The sequence below is a fragment of the Thermobia domestica genome, chromosome 11 (assembly GCF_964235325.1).
Source record: "Thermobia domestica chromosome 11, izTheDome1.hap1.1, whole genome shotgun sequence".
NCBI lineage: Eukaryota > Metazoa > Arthropoda > Insecta > Zygentoma > Lepismatidae > Thermobia > Thermobia domestica.
In genome coordinates this window covers 226,057,646-226,083,682 of record NC_137464.1, presented here as the reverse complement: position 1 = coordinate 226,083,682, position 26,037 = coordinate 226,057,646, and the positions used below count along the sequence as shown (strand labels likewise).

Sequence of the window (26,037 nt, the reverse complement as noted above, 5' to 3'; positions counted from 1 at the left end):
ATGAATGGGGAATTTAATCAACTCTAAAGTGGTATCTAATTGCTATAGATAGTGATTATTTAAATTCTTATACGTATTATCATTTGAATTACGTTTTTCTTGTTTGTTTTAAAATAGAATTTGAAATGAAGTTCTTCGTACATAACTATTCAGTTCATTTTTCTAAACTACAAACGGATGGAATTCCAGCTACTTTGTTTACACAATCTAAGTATTACCAAGGGAATTATGGTATCTTATGTTCCTTTAAAGAGTATGTACCATTATATTTAGAAAAAACGATAACGAAATTAGAAATTTGTACACGCAACCCCGTTATCAGCAACGGTTTTTGATTTACATTACCCTGCTAGCATTGACCTTAAGGAAATGTTAGAGTTAGGAGGATATAGATATTTTTTATCCGTAGTGTCATCACTTATCAAATCTTGATGACCATTATATGATGCAACTTTTTTTTCGCATTAAAGGTTCGTCTGAAAAAAAATTCAGATTTGTGCAATTTTTCAAAGTTTGGTAGTCAGATATAGCTACAGAAACGATTAGCCGGATATAAGTGTAGGCACATCTTTAATAGTGTAATTCAAATTGCGGACCTAATGTCAACATGTACAGAGCTATGTAAGAATGCATCATGTATTATATCACAGAATATTACATTGCTACTCCTTCTGTATATAGGATAGGTCAGTGTTTCTGTCTATACATATATGCTATCTTTTGTTGTTCAGCATTACGTCACTTGATGTGAGATCATCACATTAACACTTCTCACTTTTAATATTTATCTTTACACGTATGTAGTTCATTCATTAAAAAAGTAAACTTGCGATGTTTAACAATGATGATGATGAGCGTGTACAATAGATTTCAATCTTTTAATGGTGTCATTCATTTTTAATGTTAAACTTTCGTTTTGAAAGTAATTAATTTTCAGCAGCGGGTGAGGAGCGCTGCTGCACTCTACAAAACTCCTCAAGAAGCCAATATTATCACCCTGAGGAAATGCAAGGTGATTTCTGTACTTTTAAAAATAATTACTTTCAAAACCCTTTTGTGCTTACCTCTTTTATCTTTTCATTTGCTTTTCATTATTTCACTGTACTTCAAAGGTAGCACTTAGTCATTTCCCTTACCTTTCCATGTATATGCAACTATATATAGTATTTTACTCAACATTATGCGTATATATATGAAGAAGAAATGAAAACAGGATTATCTTGCGTTTAAACCTGTTAGAATATGAACTGCTCAAAGGAATGTGACGCATCTATCTTTTAGCAATAGGTAAGTTTTAAATATCTGTTTTCAATAACAGATAAATAATTACTTTTTATTTAAAATAAAATACTTGTTTTCTTTCAAGGAACAATTCATGTTCACCACGTAAATTAACGATTCATTCTTGTTTCTTTACAGTACACTTTAAAAGAGGATACGTCTTCAAGAGACACTGAATCAAGATTTTCTACGATCAAACAGGTACGAAGACGAAACACTGATCAAAGATCATCTCTCTATCTCTCTATCTCTCTTTTACAAATAAATAAGTTTTATAGCTTTCTTTCGGATAAAAAAAAGATCCATAACTGCTTTTCGTCTTTTAGAATATGTATGATAATATTAATAATTACTTATTTCTTTTAGGTAAAACATTTGCTTCTTTTTTTTTTACAAAATTCAAAACGAAGTATTGAAATTATATAAGTTACAACCGGGAATTGAATTCGTGTGTTACAAGAATAAGTCAAATGCATACAGATGCAATATTCAATGGAACGGTTATTTGCTTTAAAGAAGAGAAAACTATTGGTTAGTATAGGAATATTGATAAAAAATACCATTGGTAAAAAATATATAGTATTAACTGTACGAATTTCTTTTCTAAAAAATAAGAAAGAAGGAAGGAAAGAAAAGTTAACTTTGACTTTTCGTGCTAAGAAAATATAGTTTAATGTTTTGATCAACACCGAAGCTATGTGAGTCATAAATTATTGTAGTATTTCAAGAAGTAAACTGGAGTTATTGAATGAATAATTAGATTGCATATTGACTGAAATTGCGATCTTTACTGGTATCAAATGGTATTTGCTTAAGAGAAAAGACAATTAATGATAGGTATTGTTTTATTTAGGATTTTTATATCTTCTTAAAATATGAAGATTGTTAGTGTTGCAATTATAGTTACTTGTTTTTCTTCCAGGAAACAAGTTCATGTTCACCGCGTAAAGTAACTGATTATTCTTGTTTCTTTACAGTACACTTTAAAAAAGAGGATACGTCTTTAAGAGACGCTGAAAACTACCTGAAGCAACATTTTCTACGGTCAAATCTGATCGAAGACGAAACACTGATCAAAGAGCAGTGACGCAACTCTCTCTCTTTTACGAATAGGTAAGTTTTATCTTTCTTTCAGATAAAAAAAAAGATCCATATCTGCTTTTCGTCTTTTAAAATATGTATGATAATATTAATAATTACTTATTTCTTTTAGGTGAAACATTTGCTTCTTTTTATTTTTAAGTTAAGATAAAGAAAAACCTATAGATACGGTGTTTTGTTCATTAGAATACATTATTCGTAAAACCTTTTTTTTCTTGCAAGATACATTCATTAGAGATTCAAACTGCACGAATAGGTTACTGCGGTTCGTTAAAGATATTAATAACATTCAATACCAAAGATGTATGAGATGTAAACCTATATTTACAAGATTCAAACGGAGAATTGAAATGATATAAGCTACTATCAGGAATTGAACTCAGATGTTCCAAGTATAAGTCAAATGTATACAGTTGCAATATTCACCGGTACGGTTGTTTGCTTTAAAAAAAGAGAAAACTATTAGTTAGTATAGGAATATCGTTGGTAAAAAATGATAGTTTATAGTATTAACTGTACGAATTTCTTTTTTAAAAATAAGAAAGAAGGAAGGATGGAAGTAAAAAACTTAATTTTGATTTTTCGTGCTAAGTAAATATAGTTTAACGTTTTGTTCAACATCGGTGCTATGTAAGTCATAATTATTGTAGTATTTCAAGAACTAAACTAGAGTTTCGAATTAATAATTAAATTGCATGAAGATGTGATATTTACTGTTATCGTGTGGTATTTGCTTAAGAGAAAAGAAAACTAATGAATAGGTGTTGTTTTTATACTATACTATGCTCAAATTAAGAAACGAATTGACATTTAGAGAAAAACTGTTATTCTGTTGTCACATTCATGAGTAGGCCACTAAGGCATCCTCTACAACTTTACCCTCTATAATGGAAAATAATTTTAAGAGGACAATTCAGTGATATACTCATTATGAGGCAACAGAGTAACAGTTTTTGTCTAAATGTCAATTCGTTTCTTATTTTGAACAGAGTATAAGAAAATGTACATACAATGAAAGAATGTCAAGAATACTTGTTATTTCTCGTTCTTGTTCTTTCTCATTACGGGAAGAAATAATTTTATAAGTATAGTATGTTGCTATAAGATAAGTGTACTTTTTGAAGATTAATTTATATTTTCTGATAATAAAAATTTGTATTTCTTTATTTCCAGAAAAGATGATGCCAATCCCCCGTAGTGTTGCAATGACCATTGTAGGGTATTGTGAAGATAAAATCAGAAGAAGAGGAAACAAAAAGATGTACTATATTTCTAGTGTCTGTCCAAACAATAAATTGATAAAAAGAAGATGGCACACATACGATGATTGTGTCAATGTGATGCTATTAGAACTTTATCAAAAGGAAAAAAAGAAAGAGAAAGTGTAGATAAAACGATTTTGGGAGTAAAATGAGACTTAGAGGGTAAGTGTATGCGAAACCAAAGTGAAATGATAAAAGAAAAGAAATGGTTAAAGGTGAAGTGATATTTGGACTACCATAAAAAGCCAAAATGAAGAAAAATGAAAGAAAATTGTAAATATTTGTGTATATATACATATATTAAAATAAAAAGAAAAGGAATTTAAATTCCCTGTAGATAAAATTTGTTGTGAAATTCATGCTTTCATCCCATTTAATTCTATACGCTGATACCTCTTACCGAGAAAGGTCATATTTGTGGAACGTATCTTTATTTGTTCAGGGTCTTTACATAATGTACAAACCTATTACATTTTAGGTTTGAGGAGTGTGGTGTCTCACTGATAGAGGATTTACAACCAGTACTTCATTTTTTCAAATGTTCGATTCTCGATGATGGAGAGAGAGAGAGAGATAGAGGGAGCATTGAACACTTGAAAGCATTATATTGCTTCGAAATGAAGAGCTTCGAACAATGTATATCATATGCTACGCTAAAATCAATACGAAGTGCCATATATGTGAAATTCTTTTTTTATGCAAGGATTAATTCAACTCTAAATCGTGAAGTACTTTTACTTTTATTAAAGTGTAAAATTTCCAAACAAATATACAATGTTACTCTTGTGCAGATCACATCTTTGCAATCTGTTCCTACCTCAATCCGAGTTCATGTTAATAGGTAATTGTGATAAACAAAAACTGTGAGCATTAGTTCACCTGTTTACTTCTACTTTGTTCATTCCTGTATTTTTTATTTTTATGTTTGTTATTTTTCTAAAGCAATTATGTCAGGTTAGAAGAACATGAATCTTTTTCTTTCTAGTACGTGTATTGTTCTTCTACTCATAAATTCAATGAATTTCAGGATGCATGATAACTCTGTGATATAACGTTTATTTACATTGTCATTCTATCAACTATTATTTTTTCGTCTTAATCATATGTCCTTTTACCGAGAAAGGGTATATTTGTGGGGGCGTATCTTTATTTCTCCGAGGGTCTTTACATGATGTACAAACCTATTACATTTTAGGTTTGAGGAGTATGGTGGTTCAGTGGTAAAGGATTTAAAATCAGTACTTCGTTTTTCAAATGCTGAAGCTTCTTGGTATGCATCCTGTTGGAACTTAATGGCGATCCGTGCCTCATTTTGTCAATCATCACACCTTCAGTTAATTACTTTAAAAAAAAAAAGAAAGATAACGAATTCGAAATTTGCTATAACTTAGTAGAATGAGAATGTATGAGTAGATCATGAAAACTCACGGACATGATGTTCGGAGATGAAACTAGGGACTGCATGCACTTTGCCACAGTGCACGACAATTAGTAATAAAAAATTATAAGCTTACTTGATCGGAGATCGAACTGGGGACCGCATGCACTGGGGGTTGCGGAACAATGCTCTACTATACTAAGTATTCATCTGAAAGAATACGTCGTTGCTTTATCACTGAACCACACACACAAACTTTCACATATTTCTTACGTTCGAAACGTAAGAAAATATTTCAGTTTAACGTACCACGATTATGCTCATTATGTTGAGGAAGACGAATGATTAAGACAAATGAATGAATGAATGAATACTTAGTAAAATAAAAATATATAAGTAGACCATGAAAACTCACGGACACTATGTTCGGAAGTCGACCACAGTGGGCGGCAATTAGTAATAAAAAATTATAAGCTTACTTGATCGGAGATCGAACTAGGGACCGCATGCACTGGGGTTACGGAACAATACTCTACTATACTAAGTATTCATCTGAAAGAATACGTCGTTGCTTTATCACTGAACCACATACACAAACTTTCACATATTTCTTACGTTCGAAACGTAAGAAAATATTTCAGTTTAACGTACCACGATTACGCTCATCATACAGATAGACAGACAGAAAGATATACACTTAGATAGTACTTATTGTCTTTTCGAGTGCAGAATAATACGCGTTCAATACTACACAGAGGCTTGTAGTGTTTGAGCCCCGTCGCCCAAAGCTTGGACATTTCCCCAACAAAAAAAATCTTGATGCACGCCTGTGTACATAGCTAGTATACGAATTCTATGACGGGATTCTGAGCATTTTAAAAGAAATTGATGATAATAATAGGGAATATTTTAACTACTTTCGTCCTTTTAAAGTAATATCACACACAGCTTAGACTATAATATGGAGAAAACTGTACAAAGTTCAACTTCCTAGATCAACTTAAAGAAATGGAGAAATGTTCTCTTATTTGAGAATAGACAATTGTTTTAACTTGAAGATTTGTGCCCCATGATGAAATCGTGGGGTGCTGTGGATCAGTGGTAAAGCGTTCACCTCCGGTGATTGGGGGGCCCCTGGTTCGATCCTAACTTTCGTCGTGTGAACTTTGTGGTGCATATAGCTTCGCTGCTGAACGGAACGTTAAACTCAAAAATCAATCAACATCATGTGTACATGAGTAACGACATCCGAGATGTATAAGCAACACTAGTTTTGTCAAGTTTTAGATCTCAAACACTGTTTTAATATTACCTAAATCACACACATACATATCTTCGCTTCGTGTTGTCTGAAACCATGACCTAAGATAATGTTGACGCGATAGCTGGAGAACAACATTGAAATGCAAAACATGTTCTGTTATCTTATTTTTCTGCTCTTTGCAAGTAGATAGTGCAGATACAGAAACTCTCTCTCAGTTCGTTGACTTATGTATGTGTTTTTAACGTTAGATTTCACTCTTATTAACATTAGAAAATTATGAAATTAACTTCAGTGCCTCTGTGGTAGAGTGTTTACCTCTGGTGCATGAGGTCCCGTGTTCAAATCACGTCTTTTTTTCTATATACTTGTCATTAATTTTAGCGACCACAAATTCCCTGCTTCCTTTACAACTTAACGAAAAGATGCTATTGACTGCCCCCGGAAAACCGTCCTTATCATTTCATTTTTACGTTCCAGAGGGCACGGTGACTCAGTGGTAGAGCGTTCACCTCAAGTGCTTGGGTCCCTGATTCGATCCCAGTTCGTGCCCTATGAACTTTGTGATGGACAAACATCGTATGCGTGGATTTCCCTTCGGAGTTCACCAGTTTCCTTCCACTTTCTTCATTACATCATTTCATTCATTTTTTTCATTATCACCTCTCCTTCATTAGCCTAGTAGACGTAACCGCAGGACGTAAAACTCACTTTTCACTTGTCCCATCGCCGTCCATTAGTATAGTACACTCAGCCTAACCGGCATAATCGTGGGACGTTATACTGAAAGATTTCATTTCATTTTTCGTTCCAGAGGACAGGGTGGCTCAGTGGTAGAGCGTTCACCTTAAGTGCTTGGGGGGGGGGTCCCTCGTTCGTCTTCCATTAGCATAGTACACTTAGCCTAACCGGCATAATCGTGGAACGTTAAACTCAAAGATTTCATTTCATTTTTTCGTTCCATGGGGAACGGTGGCTCAATGATAGAGCGTTCACCTTAAGTGCTTGGGGGTCCCTCGTTCGATCCCAGTTCGTACCCTATGAACTTTGTGGTGGACAAACATCGTATGCGTCGATTTCCCTTCGGAGTTCACCAGTTTCCTTCCACTTTCTTCATTACATCATTTCATTCATTTTTTCATTATCACCTCTCCTTCATTAGCCTAGTAGACGTAACCGCAGGACGTAAAACTCACTTTTCACTTGTCCCATCGCCGTCCATTAGTATAGTACACTCAGTCTAACCGGCATAATCGTGGGACGTTATACTGAAAGATTTCATTTCATTTTTCGTTCCAGAGGACAGGGTGGCTCAGTGGTAGAGCGTTCACCTTAAGTGCTTGGGGGGGTCCCTCGTTCGTCTTCCATTAGCATAGTACACTTAGCCTAACCGGCATAATCGTGGAACGTTAAACTCAAAGATTTCATTTCATTTTTTCGTTCCATGGGGAACGGTGGCTCAATGATAGAGCGTTCACCTTAAGTGCTTGGGGGTCCCTCGTTCGATCCCAGTTCGTACCCTATGAACTTTGTGGTGGACAAACATCGTATGCGTCGATTTCCCTTCGGAGTTCACCAGTTTCCTTCCACTTTCTTCATTACATCATTTCATTCATTTTTCCATTATCACATCTCCTTCATTAGCCTAGTAGACGTAACCGTAGGACGTAAAACTCACTTTTCACTTGTCCCACCCACACAGATTATACTATTTTCATTTGCTAAAACACACATATCTTCGCTTCGTCTGGACTCCACGTACTACAGATACATAGACAAACGGAGAAACAAGTAGACATATTATCAAAATTTTAAGACACACAAGCTATGATTATTATTACATTATTCACATCATAAAGTTCCGTCTTTCAAAATCATTAGTTTAACAGTCATAATCGTGGAACGTAAAACTCACTTTGGGTGTTAGACAAAAAGCTATGATTATTATTACATTATTCACATCATAAAGTTCCGTCTTAGGACCCTAGTGGATCAATGGTACAGTGCTCATCTTTGATGTATGGTGTATCCAGGTTGTAATCCAGCCCCAGACAAGTGAACTTTCTGGTAGACAAAATTACTAGTTTAACAGACATAATTAAAAATTGGACGTAAAACTATGATTCGACTCGAACGAATATTTCTGGTGCATTGGGATCCATATTTCGATCCTAGCTAACAACAAGTGAAATTTCTGGTGAACAAGAGCGTTCATCTTTTGTGCATAGGTCTCCGAGTTGAAAATGAAGCCCTCCTTCCCCGTGTTCAACTTTTGCTTTCAACAAATGAATTTTATGATAGACAAACACCGTATGCGTGGATTTCCTTCGGAGTTCTTCCGTTTCCTTCCACTTTTTGAGTGTACGTTGATTGATGGTACAGCGTTCACCTCTGGTGTTTGAGGTGGGGCCCTGGTTTCAAACCCCAGCTCCCTCCGTCAAGTGAACTTTCTGTGTTGGACAAACAACACGTACGTGGTTTTTTTTCGGTGTACTTTCGTTTCCTCCCACTTTCTTTATTCTATCATTTCATTCATTTCTCATCATCACCGTCTTCTTCAGTCTAGTCAATATATCCATGAAACTTAAAATTGGAAGTTATTATTATTATTATTATTATTATTATTATTATTATTATTATTATTATTATTATTATTATTATTATTATTATTATTATTATTATTATTATTATTATTATTAAAAATAAACCAAGAAGTTCCGTTACTAGTGATATACATATATCCTAATTACCAGTCTTATGGCGGCTCCCTTTCCTAAATTTAGGGGGACACAATGACTCATTGGTCTATTCATCTTCCTAGCATATGCTACAGACAAACAGACAAACGTCAGCCGGTGTTCACTGACATTTGTCACTTCAATGCAACGTTTTCTTATCATCGCTTGATTAATAAAGCGGTAGGTAGGTAGGTTTGTGTTTTGCTTTTCGATAAGCTAATCTTCTCTTCTCTTGAATACGAAGCAACAGACAAAGAAAAAAAAAGATACTGGGAAAACACATTTCTTTGACGCTGCTGTATATATATATATATATATATGTATGACTGTCTGTATCTGTCTGTAGAATCTGGTTTCTTTATCACACACGAAACAACTATGAATAAATACACTTTATAACTTTATTCTTTTTTTAAAGACAAAGACTAAAAAATAAAGACAAATATATTATTTTACTCTAGTTCGATTCTTAGTGAAAGAGCATTAAATATTTCTATTTCGTTCCTTTCTGTCGTGAAACGATGTGCTATATACGTGAAATTCTTTTTTTTTTTCATGCAAGGATTAATTCAACTCAATGGTCGTGAAGTACAGGTCTTGCGTTTGATTCTTAGGTCTTGCGTTTGATTCCCGTGTCCTGCTGGTTCGATCCTCGTTGAGAAAACATTACACATTTTAAGACATGAAAGTCATTCGATCCTTTCTGTCGTGAAAACGAAGTGAAATTCTTTTTTTTCATGCAAGGACTAGTTCAACTTTAAAATCATGAAGTACCAAATTCGATCCCAGCTCCCTACCAAAGTAGAATTTTGTGTAAAGTCTTTATTTCATACGTTAGCGAAGCTACAATCAAGATTAGTTGTCTACTACACTTTCACTCCCAAAATAATAATAATAATAATGTGATGCTGTATTTTTTAAATTTTATTTTTATGGTTGTTATTTATGTTTTAATACCACTTTGGTCCGGGTTCGATTCTCGATGATAGAGAGAGAAAGGGATCATTGAACACTTGAAAACATTATAGTGCTTCGAAATGAAGAGCTTCGAACAATGTGCATATCATATGCTACGCTAAAATCAATACATGAATTTCTTTCTTTTTTTTTTTATGCAAGAATTAATTCAACTCTAAATCGTGAAGTACTGGTCTTGCGTTCAATTTCAATGAGAGAGCTTTCAAAATGAAAACATATTTAGTGTACAGGTTCGATTCTCGATGAGAAAGCATTGAATATTTTAAGACATTAAGTATGCTCTTCGCTATACAAAATAGCTATTCAATACATAACGAAAAGACGAAAATCAATCAATCAATTGGGAAGCTTCGAACTTGATATTCAATCAATTGGAAAGCTTCGAACGTGATAGACGTCCAAGAGTATGAGCATAGTAACAACGTTCGCTTGCGTTCTTCGCAGGAGGGAGTGATGTGGCTGTGGTTTGGTGGGGGTTCAAATCCATAACGAAAAGACAAAAATCAATCAATCAATCAATTGGGAAGCTTCAATCATGATAACTAATAGAACTCTCATCCATCCAAGAGCATTTAGCTATTCAATACATAACGAAAAGCAAAAATCAATCAATCAATCCATTGGGAAGCTTCGATCATGATAACTGATAGGATTCTGACCCGGCCAACAGTATGAGCATCCAAGACTATGAAGGCCAAGAGCATCTAGCTATTCAATACATAACGAAAAGCAAAAATCAATCAATCAATCATGAAGCTTCGATCATGATAACTGATAGGACTATGATCCCTCCAAGAGTATGACCACCCAAGACGATAAAGCCATCCAAGACTATCACCATAACAACAACAAACTGTTCTCATACACGTTCAGATAAACCAAAATTTTCCCACGCACTTCTCTGGTAGCCGTAAAAGGCTATGACCATAGCAACTAAAGGCTTGTCGAAACTTGCCTCCCAATTCTAGGAAAACAGGATCAAATTTCACTAACTCATCCATCCCAAGTGGGGTTATTCTACTCATGTTATCCCAATTACAGACTAAATGGCTTATATAATCTATGAGAAGTGTCACTCGATATCATGGTTTCAAGCAAAATTCAATAGTTGAACAGACACCCAACAGCACGGGTCCCATTGAAATATGTAAGCTGAAGCCCGAAAGAGCACGAGTTCTTTTGAAATACAGTAAGTAAGTTCAAACCCGAGAGAGAGTACGAATTTCATTGAAATAAACAAGTTCGAACACGAGAGAGCACTAGTCTCATTGAAATAAGCAAGCTTGAACCAGAGAGAGCACGAGTTGCATTGATATTAGCAAGCTTGAGCCCGAGCGAACACGCGTCTTATTGAAATAAGTAAGTTCAAACCCAAGAGTGCACGAATTTAATTGAAATTAACAAGCTCGAGCCCGAGAAAATACGAGTCCAATTGGAAGGATCAAACTCGAAGCCAAAAGAGCACGAGTCCCATTAAAATTAGTTAGCTTGAGTCCGAGAATATACGAGTTCTATTTAAATTAACAAGTTCGAGTCCAAGAGAACACAAGTCCCATTAAAATTAGAAGGCTCCATCCTGAGAGAGCACGAGTCCTATTGAAATTAGCAAGCTCGAGCCCGAGAAAGCACAAGTCCCATTGAAATATGTAAGATCGAGCCTCAGAGAGCACGTGTTGCCAAAATGTTGACCCAAAAAGTCGCTAAACGAGAGGTGAAATGACTTCAATTTTGGGTGAAAAGTCGCTAAAAAAAGTTATTTGTGAAATCCGTTGTCTATAAGCATTGTTTTAAAGTTGTAGATGTAAAATAAACAATATGTTCTACTCACATCTTTGTCAATAGGGCGCAAAGAATGCTTGAATTCAGGGATCATTTCACATTATTTCGGGTACTTTTGTTCATATTTTTAGAGTCATAATAGTTCCGAAATAATTAACACTACAATACTTACGTTAAGCATTTTTTTAAAGAAAAAGTGCAGAATAATTAAACAATCTCAAAGGACAAATATAACAAATACCCACTTCGCTTTCACACATCTATAGCTAATCTCGTTGCTATCGGTAATACTGTATTCCCTGTCTCTCAACGGAACCTCTGCGAACTAAAGGACATCAAGTTTGTAATTGTTTGCCGTTAGAGGGTAAGGGTAACATATAACAATGCAGGATTGTGGGGGAATAGGTACTTTGTATTACCAAACTCTTCATCACTTGCGCTGATTAAAACAAAAAGAAAGAAACAAAAAACTGTTTTGAACTAATAATGCTTCTCTACGGATGAACAGGTTGTTCGCAGCAAAAAGTCGCTGAATTTGTAAGTAAGTTGCTAAATCGTCACTTAAAAATCACCAAAAATGTCTCCAATCGGGATAATTACTTTCTGTCGCTATCGTGGAGGTGGAATCCCCTAGATTTAGCGACTTTTTCTCCAAATTGGCAACACTTGTTCCATTGAAGTAAGTAAGTTCGGACCCTAGAGAGCACGAGTTTTATTGAAATTAACAAGCTCGAGCCCGAGAAAACACGAGTAAAATTGAAATCAAATTCGAACTCAAAAGAGCACGAGTCCCATTAAGATTAGTAAGCTTGAACCTGAGAATACACGAGTTCTATTGAAATTAACAAGTTTGAGTCCAAGAGAACGCGAGTCCCATTAAAATTAGAAGGCTCGATCCTAAGAGCACGAGTCCGAGTCCTATTGAAGTTAGCAAGCTCGAGCCCGAGAAAACACTAGTCCCATTGAAATAAGCAGCCTGAGAGAGCACGAGTTCCATTGAAATAAGCAAGTTCGGACCCGAGAGAGCACGAGTTTCATTGAAATTAGCAAGCTTGAGGCCGAGTGAACACGAGTTCCATTGAAATAAGCAAGTTCGAACCCGAGAGAGCACGAGTCAAATTGAAATGAACAAGCTCGAGCCCGAGAAAACACGAGTCCAATTGAAATGATCAAACTCGAACACGAGGGAGCACGAGTCCCATTAAAATTAGAAGATTCGATCCTGAGAGAGCACGAGTCCTATTGAAATTAGCAAGCTTGAGCCCGAGAAAGCACAAGTCGCACTAAAATAAGCAATGTCGAGCCTGAGAGAGCACGAGTTCCATTGAAATAAGCAAGTTCGGACCCGAGAGAGCACGAGTTCCATTGGAATTAGCAAGCTCGAGCCCGAAAGAACCAAGTCCCATTAAAATTAACAAGTTTGAGCCCCGAGAGAGCACAAGTCAAATTGAAATTAGCAAGTACGAGCCTGAGACAGCACGAGCTCTCGAGATCAATAAAGAATGCACACCTCTGTTTCCAGGTAGAAGTTAAACTGCTTCATACAACTTACTAAATTAATAAAGTCATAATAGTCTCAGAATTGACATGCATTATGGTATCGTGTAAAATTCATTCTATGGGCAACACTAAATCCATTTTGCTAATTCATGTGCATGCATGGGCGTTACTAGGAGAAGGGCACGGTGGGACAATTACCCTCTCCTCATGAAATTCCAAAGTTTTTTACTTAGATTTTTTTTTTTAAATACGTGAGTTAAATAACTACCTCTTAGTGTTGAATACGCGACGAGAAGTATCTTTTTTTAAGTTCGAGACAATACGATAAATTTCTTGAGACTTGTGGAAAACACTTGTTCAACCAAGGTTTACGTCTCAAACCCTGTTTTAGTATTACATTATTCATGGTATAAAAAAAATAAAAAATGATAAAGTGATCGTACGAACACAATGAATAGAATTTGCCAACATTTAAAGATACAATATTCATTGCACAATATACTCTAATAATGAATATGGTTTAAATGCTGTTATATCATATTCTTCGTGGGCTTCTTGTGAAGCGAAAGATTATGTATTATATAAAAACATAGTAAGCCGCATGATAATTGGGAACAAAAGAAGTGTTGCACTTCTAACAGAAGCTTAAGTTACGCTATACAACTTCACAACACGTTCTTTCATTTTCGTTCCGTAGCTACATTTTCAAGTGCCTGAAAGTCATCCTGTCATAGTCAAAGTGATTCATGGGTTGTCTAAATTCAAACTGGCAGATAAGAAAATAATACCATAAATAAATTTAAAAAAAAAACGTTTATATCTGTAACGATCTGAAAACCGATCGTTTCAAATCTTGTTTGTTTTGTTTCAGATTGTGATTATTGATTGTTTTATTTTATTCTAAATACTTGTTTATTTAATTTTAATCCTATTGTTATTAATTTTAATACGTTACTATTTGGTCTAGGAATTAATTCGTGCGGTTGGTACGCACACATTGAAGCTGTAGTACAAACACAAAATACATAAATACCTTAAGAAAAATATTGTCCATCGCTAGCCACCACTTTCGCCCATCTGTCAGGCAATGTACGGATTCCGTGGCGAAAGAAGTCCTCATCCTTGGAAGCGATCCAGTCAGAGACCCATGTTTCGATATCTTCTGAAGAAGTAAACCGCTGTCCAATCAAATCGTTGTTCATGCAATCGAACAAGTAGTAGTCCGAAGGAGCAACGTCTGGTGAATACGGCGGGTGGGGTAAAACTTCCCATCCGACATTTTCTAAATAGGTTTTGACCGGTTTTGCGACATGTGGGCGAGCGTTATCATGTTGAACAATAAGCTTATCATGTCTGTTCTCCCATTCTGGTCGTGTTCTGGCCAGAGCTTGCTTCAAACGCATTAATTGTCGTCGATAACGTTCTCCATTCATAGTTTCACCCGGTTGCAGCAGCTCATAGTACCCCACACCTTTCATATCCCACCATATGCACAGCATAACCTTTGCACAGTGAATATCTCGTTTTGGTTGTGATGGACCTGGTTCACCTGGTTTCACCCAGGCCTTTTTTCGTTTAGGGTTCTCGTAATGGATCCACTTCTCATCACCCGTAATAATTCGATGCAGAAACCCCTTTCTGCTCTGTCGTTGAAGCAGCAATTCGCAAATGGTTTTTCGTCTTTCAACGTCTCTGTCTTTCAATTCATGTGGAACCCAATGTGACATCTTTTGAATCATTCCCATGGCTTTCAAGCGTTTGGAGACTGTTGTTTGATCAACGCCTAATGCTGCTGCAAGTTGTTCCTGCGTTTGACACGAATCCTGCTCGAGCAATGCTGTCAATTCTTCGTCTTGAATTTTTTTTGGCTGTCCAGCTCGTTCTTGGTCTGCCAAGCCGAAATCACCACTTCTAAACCGTGCAAACCACTTCTGGCACGTTCGCTCAGCTAGAGCATGGTCACCATACACTTCCACCAAAATACGATGACTTTCAGTCGCACTTTTCTGCATGTTAAAGTAATGCAGCAGGACACCCCGCAAAAACACTTTATCAGGCACAAATTGCGCCATGTTCACTTAACTACAAACTGGTGTTGTTGACGCTTTAATCCACTGCCCTATACTACGAACGATACGCGATGACAGGGGTTTGCAACACATGTGTGGATACACGGAACTGTGGGACGCTCCGTTCGTTGCGCCATCTCTTGTCCACCCGCACGAATTAATTCCTAGACCAAATATTAATTTACAAAACAAATTTTATTAAAATGAGTCGATAAATTATAATTTTCTGGGATACTAAATGAATCACTGGGCAGAAAGTGCTTTAAATTCTGTATACATGCATTTTTTTCTCTTTTTAATTACACTGGCTTACAGTGGTTTTGGTGCCGGGTGTTTCTTAGCTGATTTGAAGTAGAATTGGGACGCTGAATCCAAATATGGCGTTAGTTTTCCCCTAACAGCTTTAGTTTTTGAGATATAGGAATTGCAAGACTGACCTGTTACAACGTTGAAAATTGCATAGGTGCTGTTTTACTGTAAGTGAAAAGAAAACTATGACATTTAAATCTGTTATTTGGAACACTTTGAAAATAATGAAAACCATATAAACACAAACATCAAGTACATAATAACTCTGTAACTACATTTTATAATAGTTTTTATGAATAACAAATCAAATAATTTGTTCAAAACGATCTATTCAACACTTCGGAAGCTTCGTTTTCGTGACATCCTTGAATGTTTCTTTGCACAGTCTCTTTTTAGGTTCCAGCAGTAATCTGCCATCATATGGGCATCCCATCTTCCTTGGTAGCGGTCCTCCATTGTTTTAATATATTGGTGAAATCTTTCACCTTGTTCTTCACTCAGACTGCCTACGTTGTCTGGGAAACGGTCCAAATGGCTGTGCAGGTAATGAATTTTGATACTCATATTACATCCAAGTTTTTGGAATGCATTAAGCATCTGGTTCACTAGCTCAACATAGTTATCAGCTTTATTATTGCCAAGGAAATTCTTGATAACTTCTACAAATGAGGTCCAAGCTCTACGTTCAGTCTCATTCATGGACTCCACGAAAGCCGGATCTTTCATGAGTTGTCTTATTTGGGGACCATCAAATATTCCAGCTTTTAATTTTTCTGTGCTGATCTGAGGTAGCTTGTTTCCCATGTGAGCGAAGCACGGCCCGTCCTTATTTAGCGCCTTTACAAACTGCTTCATCAAACCGAGCTTGAGATGTAGAGGTGGCAAAATGATTTTGTCACACTCAACAATAGGCATGTTAATAATATTTTTCTTACCAACATGTCGTCTCTCTGCGGCCACTCTTTTTTTGACCAATGGTTTGCTTTGTCTCTGCTATCCCACAGACATAGAAAACAAGGATATTTTGTGTAGCCACTTTGCTGTCCAAGAAGAAAGTTCACCATCTTTAAATCCACACAAATCACCCACTGATGGTCCTGATATTTAATTTTTTCCATAACCAAAGCAATTGCTTCATATTCTTCTTTCATTCGTGTTGAATGAGCGATTGGAATTGAGCCATATTTATTGCCATTGTGTAGAAGGACGCATTTTAAACTTCGCTTGGAGCTATCAATAAACAGGCGCCAATCATCTGGATTGTATTCTGGAAGACCCATGTGTTCTAGGAGACCTCTAACATCGTGACAGAATACGAGATTTGTGTCTTCAGTGAAAAATGGTAAAAACTCCTTTTCCCTTGTTCGGTAGAATGTGATTTTAGTTCCTTGTTCTAGTACGTTTTTCTCCTTCAATCTGGAAGCAAGTAATTCAGACGATTCTTTTGAAAGATTAAGGTCCCTAACTAGATCATTTAGCTCATCTTGATTAAACTGTTGAGGAATTGTTGACATTCCCTCATAATCACTGTCACTTCCATCATCCATGTCACAAGAATGTTCACTACGTTCGTTTTCAGTCTCACAAAGCTCTGGCAAGTGGTGAAACGTTGGGATTGGTATTTCATCGGAATGAACAACTGGACGTCTTGCTGAAGGCAGATCAGGATATGTCCACTTGTTCCGGTTATTTCTATTCATACCCGTAACATTTACCAGGCAGAAATAACAGTCATCAACATGGTTTGTGGGTTCCCTCCAAACCATTGGAACACCAAACTTAAGACTTTTTCTTTTTCCAGTTGTCCACTGTCGCAAGTGTTCAGTACACATTTTACACACAATATGTGGAGCCCACGTTTTATCTTGGTCCCCTAGGCGTACACCAAAATATGCATGATATGCTTTTTTTACAAAGTCACTGATATGTTTTCTATTGTCTTTAAATGTGTACTCACCACATATGTAGCAAAACACATCAGGATGGTTAACACAACTTCTTCGACTTGAACTCATTTTATGTTCAGGACACTAACACGGATGTTAAATATAAAGCCTTAGTATACGCGATACAAGTTATGATTTCAGAACAAAACTCACATGTTCCAACATGTCACTCCACCTGCAAGACAACAACTACGATCCACTAGCCAAGTAGAATACCAATGCAATCTAGTGGACGTTCCTGGAACTACTATATGACTAGTTTCCGTTTAGTACCGACAGATAGCAGCACTAATGAGAAAAGAGCGCCGTTCTTCCAAATAGAAATCTCTATAGAGCACAGTAGGATTTATTTGAGTTGCAGAGTTTATAAGATCATATTCAAACTTGTTATTACGAGAATATTTGTATTTCTTTTGCTTATTTTGTATACTATTGCAAGAAGCATGCAGAAATAGTGGTTACATCATTTATAATTTACATATTTATTTTGGATTGTAATATTTCTTCCACATACATTGTAACGTAAATAACACTACTGGTACAGTAGCCTGTATCTACCAAAGTAGAGCTGATAGAAAAAAACTGCTTACATTATTGGATTCAGCGCCCCACACATAGTTAAAATCAGCTCTAAAATTTTAGGCACCAAGAAATAATTATTGATCGATTGAAAGATATACACTGAATGTCTACGTAAACAGAGAAGATTAATAAATGTACGAAACGAATTAATTTGACGTTTTTAAAACAATTTGAGGTGTTTTCTAAGTTAAATACCATAAAATAGTGATAATCATATTCTTTTGTGCGGCAAATTAACATATATGTGTTCAAGAAATATCAATCAATATAATATGAATTGCTAAGAGCCTAACCCCGCCTACTTTCGTATCCCAGATGATTCCCAATGCTAAATTATTAAGTTATATTTTGTATGGAATAACTATTGTATTAAATAATATGGAGTTTCTTGAATATAGAAGGCTAATATTACAGCTTATGTTCAAACTACGAGATGGATGTCATGTACCAATACGTCGCTGTTTTAAAGAAATGAATGAGAAATATTATTAATAATTGAAGTCTATACGTCGAATGCTTTGTAATAAATAATCAAGGTACTTGGTGTAGGAAGTAAAATGGTTATGAGATAACGGATGTATCCTATAATCCGGATCGTTTAAAAGCAGACAGCTGTAATATGGCTCTTGTATCCTGGTAATTGAAATAAGCATTAAACTTTTGGAACTGAGATTTGGAATCTGTATTATTATTGTTTGATTGTTAAATGCTGTGAATCTACTTCCACGCATGATATCCGAACCTGCTTGACTGATGCTACTTGTAATGGAAGTCCGAAATGAAACTTATATAAAAGTTAAGGTTTTCTTAGGGCAACGAATGGTTGTTCCTATAGGAAGTACTAGTGAGTGTTTTTTTTTTTTTTTTTTTTTTTTTAAGAAAATCAATTTTTACAGCTACATATCTCGTTCTCCGTTAGGGAAACACGTGATTGCGAATTTCAGATACTCCATTAGAACCTAATATAAGTTTAGTTTTAAAACCACAAACAGCCACTTTGGGTATGATGCCTATTCAACAAGAAAAGTCTATTTTCCTAAGAATTCATTTTCTTGTTTTAGTTTTCCAAACTATGCTATGCGTCGGAAGTCTTATAGAACGGCTTTGTCGGGGTTATAGGCTGCTAAACCATAAAAAAAATAACTTTAAAGGTCCATAACTCAAAACTATGAGACCTACCGTAGTCCGATCAAGACTTCACTTAGGAACTAATATGTGAACTATCCAAAAATACATGTTCTAAAATCCTAAACTACTCATGCAACAATTTTTATAGAGGAGGTTTGGCTACGGGGATATAAGTTCAAGTGCTTACCACATAAGTTCAAGTACTTAGACTTACAGGGATATAAGTCTAAGAAAATTGTAGCGGAAATACCACAGGATTCTGAAACAGATATTTGAATAGGGCACATACTAGTTCCTAAGTGAAGTTTTAACCCGACTGCGGTAGATCCTATAGTTTTGGAGCTATGGATCTTTAAACTTCATTTTTTTTTAAATGTTTTCTGCAGCCTATAACTCCAAAAGGAAGCATTTGTGCACCCAGGTTGGTCTATAGTTTTCGCCTTATCTTGCTGTCAGGAATCACCTCCCAAATATATATATACAGTATAATCGAAAACGGAAGTGGTTGAACTTACTAGTACTTCTGGCTTCAATAGTGATTTTCGTACAGTAAAATCTAAGATATATCGAGAAGCAGAGTTTTGCAGTCAATTTAGCATCCCAATAATAGGTTCTATCTCCTCTCTTAACCCTCTATTCAAACCGGAAGTGGTTGAAGTTAACGATTTCCGATTTCAACGTTTAGCACCATAGAACAAACAAGAGCAAGGCATAGCGAGTAATGGCTTTTTGATATGGATTCAGAGTCCAAAGAACAAGTAGTTATAGATGTACTAGTTCAAGTTTGAGTATTGAATTTCCGTAATTTCGAAGACTCCGGTAGTTTCACACTGTGAAACGAAACCAACTTGTTTATTCTTATATCCAGGAGGTAAAAATGAGGGGGAACGCCGTGCCTCCACCTCGAAAAAATATGTACGGCCTCCCCTCAGTTCCTAAAAAACAATATAATGGACAAAGGTAGGCACCCACTTCTACTCCTGATTATATCTATCAATATCCTTGAAATAGGAAGCATGTGTATAGTGTTCTTATCTTGCTCCTCCTTAAATTTTATATGTACGCAGATGGATAGGCACAAAAATAGATTGTGAATTTACCTCCGAAAACATGTTGCTAGCTGAAGATGCATAAATTGTAGATAATTTTGTTCCACGAAATCGATAAAAGAGACAAAATTTTCCCAGACAAAAAAATGGACAAAACTGTTTTTGTTTGCAAATGCGTCTCTAATTTATGTATTAAATAGGCTACTCACATTTAGGGCTATTTAAATGCGATATTTCTTTGTTTTATTTGACTCACTATACAATAATTAGGTGTACTTATTTTCAGTTTAATTTCTTTGTCTTCAACAGAAAGACAATACGAGATATAGTTTGAGGTGGAATCTAAACCATATACATAATTCCACTGGGAATCGAAGCCAGTTCTTTTGTATCGAAAACGTGAACGTTTACGATTTGCTTACTTTGATGATTTTAACGAACCTTTCTGCCCCAAGGTTATATAAGACGTGAACATGCAGTTTTGCATGGTATCCGAACTACAAACGCCAATTGGGAATTGAACTCGCATAACCTTTTTCAAGATTAATGTCCTGTGACAACCACGTGTCTCTTACGTCATTACTGGAGTCAGCACTAAAACTATATATATATATATATATATATATAAAATAAACGAAGTCAGTCATTAGTTTAGGGTCACCGGGAAATGTTCTGTTGGTTAAAGGAAAACGGTGATAGATGTACAGAGATTGGTTCATTTGTATTGAGCCGAATTTGAATGTGCTACTTATCTAGAAAATGCCATGTTTCCACCACTGGTTGTGTTCGATCTGCATCCATTTCAGGAACCTTTGTTAGAGCTAGACCATGAGTATTACATTCCACTCCTCTTTATAGGCTTTCCACAGGAAGATGATGGTACGGACTTGACGATGGGCAGAATAGTCCATTGAACTGGCATCTGAACTCTTGAGGCAGGGCTGTCAGAGAAGGAAATTGCCCAAATTTCAGTTTTCTGTTTCATACGGCGATATAATTATTGTCTTTGTGCAGTTCAACCTGGTTGACGTCTTGTCCGTATAGGCCCTAATGCTGGGCTTTCATGCCGGTACATTTCAGTCAGGGCATGAGTCTGGTAGTATGTAGCATTGATTTTGACGTTTTGCTCTATCTTTCGGAGACATAATTTTCTTCTGTACTATAAATCGGCCACAATCATGAACCCTTTTGGGAAACTCTTTCGGCACTGAAAGTTGAACGCCTCCGGCACTTGGCGTCAACAAGTCTATATGTAATGGCACGAACTTTATCACAGTCTGTGAGATAAATCTACACCTCATCAAGGATAACGACAAAGTTCCACCGATCATTCGTGAGATAAAGTTCATAAAGCCTTCTGCAGTTCCTTTTTCGCTCAGCAACATGACACGGTTTCAGGGTGCGCACACTGCCCTTACGAATGACTGTGAGACGTAAATCCCTCTGAATGTTGCACTTGTCACCTGTAATGTGTGGCATTTGCTGATCATCCCACGCTGCGTGAGGGGATTTTCAGAATTTGCCATAACCGAACCACACGCAACAGCGGCAAGGTCCTCTTCACGGAAGACTAGTTTCTAGCTGCTCCCAGCGGTATGCTGTGCCCAGGAGTCTATGACGTATATTTTTGCATAATGCGATTCATAGTGGTACGACCCATGATGCACGACATTACAATGAACCTTCGAGAATCTATTCAGTTTCGGCGGCATCAGACTGTGCCCGACGATATTGCTCTACTGTGTGGTTAACTACATACTGTTGCTTGCCTCATGGCAATTGGTTGCCCATGCGCAGTCACAGTTGCGCATTGACTTCGGCTCAATATAAATGAATCAACCTCTATAGACGAATGATGAGAAAGAATTGATGAAATGAAGATACTAAGAGAAAACAGAAGAACCATGCAAGAGCCTATAGGCAATTATGTGTGTGTGTTTTGCGTTTTTATGCAATACCAAGAGTGTCAAGGATGGGCCCTACTACTATTACGAATCACGACCAGAGCTTGAATCTTGCAAGACAAATTTGATCTTACATACTGAAAAAAGAAAAACGAATTTCAGATTTAAGGAGAAAACGAGGATAATATGCTTTCTGTTGAGAATATTGTGACAAGACGGTGGTGTCAATCGTAATTCTGGGTGAAACACTCTTACTTCCTGTGGCGACGTACGTCAGTAAGTGAGAGCACCAATTACTTCTGTGAAAACAGTAAGTACCGCTCTTACGTACTGACGTACCTCGCCACAAGAAGTAAGGGTGTTTCATCCAGTATTACAATTGACACCACCGTCTTCTCACAATATTCCCATCAGAAAGCATATTATCCTCGTTTTCTCATTAAATCTGAACTTCGTTTTCTTTTTCCAGTGCACTTCATTTGTTCTCCCTCTCTTATAAAAACATTCTAGTTTTATCTTTTTTCCGGAAAATATAGGTGGAAGGTTTTACAACTACTTATTATCTTTTAAGGTGCAGAATAATAACCATTCAATGTCATATAGACGTCGTTTCTTGTAGTATTGGACTTTCCCTCAAAGCTTGGATCCCTGTCCCCCCAACAAAAAATTCTGAGTGCACGCCTGGACTGACTAATGTATACTTTACGGAAACTGAACATAAAAGAACAATTTCTCTTTGTGTTTAAAAGGCGTTTGAGTCATAATTATTCAGAAATACTCAGGTAAATACTTGTACTACTACTACTAATAATAATAATAATAACATGGAATATACAATTGGTAGTGTAAAAAGCAGAGAATCACAAAAAGAGAAGAATTTAGGAAGTGAAATATACTTTTAATCAAATAACAGGCAAGGCAAGAAAGGCTTTATTTTATGTGGCTTGCGGCAAGCTTTCTTTTTCTTTCTTGTAATATATTGTTAGAAAAGCATATATATATAAACTTAGGATGAAGGATGAAGCTCAACTGGACATGTTTCACGCCAATTGTTGAAACCAGTAGACTTCTTCACAGCTTGCACATGCTGTCTATTTTGTTCACGGTCCATGTCCTCTCAAAAGAAGAACCTGTCATCAACAGAATAAGTCTTTTAGCTTCTACTCAGTCACAATATTCTACCATAAAATTTTGTTATATTTCTTTTGTTTGCTTTTTTTTCATGTTTCCTCTTTTTCCTTTTTCGTCTTGGATTGCTATATTTAAAAATCTAAAAATGATATTAGAATATTTCATCAGGACAATATATATTTTTAAGTACTTCAGAAATATGAACTAGGAATGTCTAGAGATTTATCAACTGGATGCCCATATAATGTTTATTGCCTGTCTTCCTGTTTGACTCATTCCTATTTCGCAGAACACCTTTAGGGCATCTTATATACCTTTTACCACTGGTTTCTAAGTCTCCATAAGATAACACATACATTTTACATCATTCATATCTAACGAAGTACGGTACTCAACAACTAAAAATTCCCCATACAAATATAGAAAAGCAATAGAAATTGGATGATTGTTTCAATAACGGATAACCAACTAATCAGAACCGTGTTTTTAGCTCCTATGGCTAGGATCGAGCGCTTAACCCTTTCCGGATCCTTGGTACATTTTGTACCATACGCATTTTTCATGGTACATTGCGTTATTTCTCTTCTATTTGAGCTTTTTCGTCCGTTTTTTTTCAAGTCCAGAGACATTGTAGAACACATTACATATGGTTTCAGACCGTCCTGCGTCCAGACATAGGAGGTGATGACGTCATAATCTTAAAATGTATTTTTTTCCCTTTTAAAGCCTATGTTCATTATTTTTTGGCGGGCTTATTTTTGAACGTAGAAGATTGAAATTTTGCACAAACATTCAGTCCACCGAGTAGTATTTACCAGAAGTTTTTTTCCGAATTCTGCGTAAAAACAGGGGGGTCCAGAGGGGCAAAAGTTGAAAAAAGGGATTTTTAGACCCAAAAATCCCTTTCTTCGGGATTTTCCCCCTTTACATACATGATAGAGACACGTGAGTCATACCGTCTGAAAGGCAGTTCTGTTCTGAAGAGAATAATGGGCGAAACATGACCCTAGGGTAATTAGGGATGTCTCAGGAAATTTTTTCCCTGAGATCATGGTGTTTTGCGGTAGTTTTGGGCATGGTGGGAATTGCTGCTAAAATTTCTCCCGCCCTTACTATTCAAGATAGAAACTTGAAATTTGGTACACACATTTAGTTTACCAAGTACTATTCATGAGATTTTTTTGGAGGTCTCTACGTTCACACAGGGGGGGGGCAGGGGGGCCCAAAGAGGGACAAAAAATTTCCCCATCAAAATTTTCCCTTTGACATCAATTTTCCCTCTCCTGGTATATTGTATGGGCATGGAAGTGATACCATTTGAAAGCCTGCTCTATTCTAAAGAGAATGAGGTATGAACCATGATCCTAGGATAAATAGTGACGATGCAGTAGCTGCTTGACTGAAAGTCTAAAAAATAGCCCAAAATGCCAGGATCGGGAGAGGGTTAAAATATATGCGGCCAGGACAGACACGTAATCCTTCTTTGTACTCACGTGCTAATATGGTAAATGTTCATGTTTTCGTATCTTGTAGAAGAAGAGGAGTTAAATAAAGCCCAGTAATATGCCACTGGTAGAACCTGAATATTTTTAAAAAAAATAACGCTATTATCACTGTTATTTATTAAATTCGCATATTTGCATAAAATTATTAGTACTTGGATGTCTGCGCAAAAATGGTATTTTTAATAATATTGTTCTAGCTTTAAAAAACAAAACAGAGCTATGTAAGGGAAAAAGACGTATCTGTTAAGGTTCCACAGACCAAAATGGCTGTACATGCAATATTTAATATTAACATTTAATAAGTCGAAGTATTTTTAAAAATATTGTGAAAGTTTGTGGTTTTTATTTTTATTTCTTACAAAATCCAGACTTCGAATTATTTCAGAACTTATGGCAACCTTGCTTCTTTTATCGTAACAAAAAAAAAAAAAAAAAAAAGAGTAGAAATTTACATTTAAAAAAAAGCATAGCGTATAATTTATTATAACAAGGCGCTTCTGAATGACATGCAGTTAACGAGATTCAAACGTAAAATCTTATATAGCCTATAATATATGAGTTTACCCTTTCATTCTTCAATAACAATAAACACACAACACGGGAGTCAACTGACTAGAAAAATGCACGTTGCAACAATTTTATTTTTTGCTGTTTGTAATATAATGGAAAGCATGCCTTGGATTTCTTTCCATCTACCTGCATCTTGTAATATCATTCCACAGAAACGTGACTAAAAGAACATAGTTATTATACTCGAAGTAGAAATGAGTGTCTCTGGTTCATTTTTTTTTATTCTTATTATCATTATGAATGGCATGTTTCGACAAGTTCCATAATCTTGAATATGCAGTGAAACTCGTATCACAACAAATGAACTCCGGACGCAATCTGGATAGATCTGTGCAGAAATGCGAACTATTAAAGCAATCATTCAAAAAAGACTACGTTGTGAATTAAAATTTCTCTAAAATCGTTTAGAATATGGGAAAAGAGAAATGCAGTTTTATTGCTGAAATAACCAAGTAACTAACCCTATGGCTTATTGAACTCAGAGGTTCAATGCCGCGTTCACAAAAGCTCTCTATTAACTTCTGTCTTTAACCAACTGAATCCAGTTTCTACTTTGTGTTCCTATT

General features: G+C 35.9%; 1 long non-coding RNA gene across 1 annotated transcript; it reads left to right on the top strand.

Annotated features, from left to right (window-relative positions):
* The first annotated feature begins 1,200 nt into the window (after positions 1–1,200).
* On the top strand, positions 1,201–4,081 carry LOC145663757 (uncharacterized). Its single transcript, XR_014127264.1, has 3 exons — positions 1,201–1,482; positions 2,259–2,394; positions 3,556–4,081. It is a non-coding gene; the product is annotated as an uncharacterized LOC145663757 (long non-coding RNA).
* Positions 4,082–26,037: the final 21,956 nt, after the last annotated feature.